This window comes from Triticum aestivum, chromosome 7D (genome assembly GCF_018294505.1).
Source record: "Triticum aestivum cultivar Chinese Spring chromosome 7D, IWGSC CS RefSeq v2.1, whole genome shotgun sequence".
NCBI classification, from domain to species: Eukaryota; Viridiplantae; Streptophyta; class Magnoliopsida; order Poales; family Poaceae; genus Triticum; species Triticum aestivum.
The window spans coordinates 34,556,697-34,562,696 of NC_057814.1; positions in this window are offsets into that span (position 1 = coordinate 34,556,697).

Consider the following 6,000-nt stretch of genomic DNA (forward strand, 5'->3'; position numbering starts at 1 on the left):
AAGTTGGGATAGCTTGTCCAAAATACTCGATAACAATCTCATTTCCTCCTGGATAGGTATTTCTCTAACCAATTTGCTAGCCTCTTCTTATACATGTGTAACGCCCACGATGCGGCTATATCTCCCACGTGTCGAGGCACGACTTGGAGGCATAACCGCATGGTGGTTTTGTCGCAAGAAGGGTCATCTTCACACAATCCCATGTAATGAACAAGAATGGAATAAAGAGTTGGCTTACAATCGCCACTTCACACAATACATAAATTAAACATACATAATTCAAAGTACAATCAAGGTCCGAGTACGGAACCGAAATAAAAGAAGACAACCCCAAATGCTAGATCCCCGATCGTCCCAACTGGGCTCCATTACTGATCATCAGGGAGTGAAACATAGTAACGACCAAGTTCCTCGTCGAACTCCCACTTGAGCTCGATTGCGTCACCTGCACTGGTATCGTCGGCACCTGCAACTGTTTTGGTAGAATCTGTGAGTCACGAGGACTCAGCAATCTCACACCCGCGAGATCAAGATTATTTAAGCTTATAGGAAGGAGGGGGTAATGAGGTGGAGCTGCAGCAAGCACTAAGCAAATATGATGGCTAACATACGCAAATGAGAGCGAGAAGGGAAGCAACGCACGGCCGAGAGGCTAGAAATGATCAAGAAGTGAACCTGAAGCTACTTACGTTCAAGCATCATACTAGACCGTGTTCTCTTCCCGGGCTCCGCCGAAAAGAGACCATCACGGCTACACACGCGGTTGATGTATTTTAATTAAGTCAAGTGACAAGTTCTCTACAACCGGACATTAACAAATTCCCACCTGCCACATAACCGCGGGCACGGCTTTTGAAAGATAATACCCTGTAGGGGTGTCCCAACTTAGCCCATCACAAGCTCTCACGGTCAACGAAGGATATTCCTTCTCCCAGGAAGACCCGATCAGTTTCAGAATCTCGGTTTACAAGACATTTCGACAATGGTAAAACAAGACCAGCAAAGCCGCCCGAATGTGCCGACAAATCCCGATAGGAGCTGCACATATCTCGTTCTCAGGGCACACCGGATTGTCCAAACTTCCGATAGGCCAGCCCAGAGTTGCCCCTGGTGACCACCGGCGGCTGACAGGTTGGACCAACACTCAGAGGAGCACTGGCCCGGGGGTTGAAAATAAAGATGACCCTTGGGCTCGCGAAAACCCAAGGGAAAAAGGCTTAGGTAGGCAAATGTAAAACCAAGGTTGGGCCTTACTGGAGGAGTTTTATTCAAAGCGAACTGTCAAGGGGTTCCCATAACACCCAACCGCGTAAGGAACGCAAAATCAAGGAACATAATACCGGTATGACGGAAACTAGGGCGGCAAGAGTGGAACAAAACACCAGGCATAAGGCCGAGCCTTCCACCCTTTACCAAGTATATAGATGCATTAATTAAATAAGAGATATTGTGATATCCCAAAATATCCATGTTTCAACATGGAACCAACTTCATCTTCACCTGCAACTAACAACGCTATAAGAGGGGCTGAGCAAAAGCGGTAACTTAGCCAAACAATGGTTTGCTAGAAAATGATGGATAGATGCTTGACATGGCAATACGGGAGGCATGATATAGCAAGTGGTAGGTAGCGCAAGCATAGCGATAGAGCGAACAACTAGCAAGCAAAGATAGAAGTGATATCGAGGGTAATGGTCATCTTGCCTGAGATCCCGCAAGGAAGAAGAACGGGTCCATGAAGTAGACGAACCAACGTAGTCGAACGGATCCTCACAATCGCAACATAACTGGAACTATCAAGAAGAAGCACCACCGGAAAGAAGCAAACAACATGGTAAACAACCAAGCATAATCATGGCATGATGCACAATCAAGTGTGATGCATGTCCGGTTTAATGGGGCATGGCATGGAAAAGTGCACAAACAATACTACAAATTAAGTGAAGCTCAATATGCAACGACTTGCATATTGACGAAACACCACATGACTCATTTAGTTCTCTCTTGGTTATGTACCCAATAATATTAAATGTTGTTAAACATGGCAAAAGGTGAAGCATAAGTAAACTAACTATTTAGGCAAATTTAAATGAGGCCGGAACAACAAACAAGAATTCCGGAAAATCCTCATGTCCATATTTTAGATTTGGTACTGTTCTGCCTAAAACCATATTTTATTGTTGTTAAACAGGAAAATAAAGTGCAACATATTTAATCTATGCATTTTCCTACCCCATATACATATAAAGTTTATTTAAAATGGAGCTACGGTTATTTAGTTATGAAATGAATCATTTTAACATGGCATTTAAGCAAATTTAAACAAACAACATTTTAAACATTTTAAACATGGATGAAAGTAGCATATTATAAAACTAGATGAAATTCTAAGCACTTTTCATATTTGAAGTTTTAACATATGGTGCATGGTTATTTAGTTATTGAATGCATGAACAGCAAGGGGTTGTCTGCAAATCTGTAATACTCTGGATAATTGGACAAATTCGCAGAACGAGAAAAAAACATGATCGGGCTGAATCTGGCTGGGCCAACAGGAGCAGGGACGCTGGAGGCTCACCATGGGCTAAGGCCCGATTTGGTGGAGGCAGCAGGCCGGCGGGCCAGCGGGCCGGCTGGATCTGGGAGGCTGCTGGCGACAGTGGGCCTGGGCGCGGATCTGAAGGCGAGCTGGTCAACGGGGCAGCGACCAGGTGCGGGGTGGTCGCGATCAACGCGTGAGGCGCGCGTTCGTCCTCCTGCTCGAAGCAGAGGATGCAGGGGGCGAAGCAGGGGACTTGGCGGGCGGCGCAGGTGGTCTCCTATGGGGCGGTGCGGCACCCTGGAGGCGGGGAAGAGGCCGAAGACACGGGGCCGCGTCGGATCTGTCGGAGACGGCCACGAACAGAGCAGAGCGGCGGCGGGAGCTGCAAGGCCATGGCGGGGGAGAAATTCAGACAAGAGGCTGAGAGATTAGAGAGAGAGAGAACCGAAGGGAGAGCTGGATGAGGTGAGGCGACCTGGCCGGCGCGGGGTGCTCGAGGAGGTCATGGGGTGGAGCTCCGGCAAGACGCACGGGAGGCTGCAGAGAGCTCCATGGGCGGTTCCTGTCCACGGCAGAGAGAGCCCTGGGAGATGAATACAAAGGGAGGAGGAAGAACGAGGGAAGGAGGCGGGGCATGGTGCTGGACCTGGTCCTGCTGCAGGGGTCGACGAGGAAGACGGGACGCGGTTCAGGCGGTTGGGTTCACCGGAGCTCGAACGGTTGACACGGCGGTGAGATCCAGGTGCGGGGGTTTCGTTCCCGGCGCCTGAATGGAGGCGGGGTGCAGCGGCAAGGTGAGGAGCGCTCGGGCGCTGCGCTGTTGCTGCGGGCTCGAGGAGAAAGCAGAGGAGGAGCTCCTCTCTTTGTGGGCTTGATCGAGGCAAGGAGGAGGATTTGGTGGTGGCTGGCTGGTGGATCGGGAGGAGGCTGCGGGATTGGCCCGATGGAGAATTCGGGGAGAGGAGGTGGGTGCATCGGGATGGATCCCGAGGAAGATAGTGGCGGCGGCCGAGAGGAATCGATGGGACATCCCCCTAGATTCTAGGGTTGGTCTAGTTTATATAGGAAGTGGATCTAAATGCAGACTAATGGAAGCCCTTTGATCTAAATTGAACGACCGAGAAAATATAGGTTAGGAAGTCCAATTAAGAAAACGGAGATATTTTAGGGATGTTAGGGGATAATCTCAAAGCAACGGTGATGATTGAGCAGTTCGGGTTCGGGGCAGTTTCCGGACGCGTGTGAGGGGTTTGAGCATTGTGTAGAGAGGGTCAAACAGTCGGGCAACAAAAGAATGGTCGGTCTTGAGAAAGGTCAACAGAGACGAGGAAGAAGCGACGACTATCAACGGGTGCAAGTTTTATGAAAACATGCGATGCAATGCTCATGATGACATGATGAATGCAACAAACAAAATAAAACACACGGCGAACACGAAATATATGCAATGCCCCAGTTGTTCCGTATTAGCCCCAAAAAGGATGCATCCCCATGAACATTCTCTCTATAATTTTTTCATTTGGGTAATATTTTTCATTCGTCGATTTCCCCCACAAATAATCTTGCTTTTGGGTCAAGCTCCACCCGTGACAGTCCAGAAGAGTTTGGTTAAACAATGCCATATCACGAAGCCCAAGCCCTCTAGCCTTTGAGTTTTTAAGATCATGCGGTTCAGTGCACCCTTCTTTTTGATTGATGTTCTCCCCAAGATAATCTCCTAATCGTTTAGTCATCATGAAGTCTGGTTGCCATTTTAAGTATCCCCATCGTGTAAGTTGGGATAGCTTGCGCCACTGGCTTGATAAGAATTTCCTTTCCTACAACCCATGGATATTTTTCTGACAAACCGCCATTATCTTGTCAAATATGTAAGTTATAAGTTGACATTTGGCAACTTTATTTCTTCCTTCTAGCATAGACACTAATAGTGATAGGTAGACCAAGATACTTCTCCTCAAAGACCCAAAGCAAATTGTACAATTGTGGCTTGTTATGTATTAGTTTTGAAAAAAAACACATTATCATCAACAAACAATAAATGTGATATGTTGGGCGCTCTCCTATTGATTTTCAAATCATGGAGTTTCTCAAAATATACCAGCCAATCAGGAGCCTTGCAAAGCCCATTTGCAAGAAACATAACATATATGGGGGCAATTGCCCCCCCTCCCCCCCGGCAACAAATATGAACATAAATGGTACGATGGCCCCTCCCTTGTCAAAGTGGAACACTACACACAGGTGGCAGTGATGGTTGTAGGCCCAAGATTCGAGGCACCATCATGTTCAATTTCTCTCGACGAAAGCTCGGGCGTCGCTCTCATAGCGAAGCTAGCCATGTATAAGGTATGCCGCTTGACGGGAGGATGCCCCGAGTGGAGCGTCATGTCAAAGATATTTCCTCAAATGTGTCATAGCTAAAAAGCTAAAGTGACAAATCAATTAAAAAAGAGAGATGAGAGTTGTATATTAGAGCAAGTAAAATAGGATGACATAGGCGAGCTGTAAGCCTTTAAATATTATATTTTTATGAGTTAGAGGAGAAAGAAAGGAAGCGGGCTATTAATAGCCGGCCGCAGCACACGTTTCTAGACATGTTGTGAAAGAGTGAGGTGGGTCATGTATAAAAAAAGTAGTACTATCTTCATCCCGGTTTATTGGTCCCCTTCGTATCTTATGCCAAAATTTGACCAATAACTAACAAAATATTAGTGCATGTCACCTAAAATTATGGATTCGTATTTGAGCATAGTTTCCATCGATATTATTTTCTGTGACATACATTAATATTTTGTTAGTTAAATCTAAGGTCAAAATTAGCACAAATATGAAATGGATCAATAAATCAGGATGGAGAGGATACATATTTATATGCAACTATTGTACTTGTCGGCTATAAGTTTGGCTATAGATGATGTGGTAAGATCATATAGCCAATATATGGCTATACTATTAACCATGCTCTTAGTGGACATACGGCTCTTAGATCCGGTGTGGCTTCTCTCCCCATGTTTCTGTCATTTACTTTTCTCCACAAGCAGGCCACAATATTATGATGCACACTTGATGTCTGACCAGTCAAATACCACAACACCTAAGAGACAATGCATTGGGTAGTTGTCTCTATACCCCCGAGAGACCGAGCCGACAGAACTTGAGATTGACGAAGTCATTCATATGGTACTCGTAGTTCACTGGCACGCCATACCATAGATAGAGTAAAGGCGGGTGGGGGCTAAAATAAATTTAAGAAAAATACAAGCACTGGTGCCAAATTTTAAAACTTAAACGCAGGTGGACTGATCTCATCACAAGGAAACTATCCGACTAACTTATAAAATTACGGGTTTGCTATTCACATCTAAATAAGAAATAATTATGTCACATCTAAGTTGTCCATCACATAAGTTTTTTTGTCAAGATTCGTGCGTTGCGTGTGTACCTGTTTTGACGTGCTT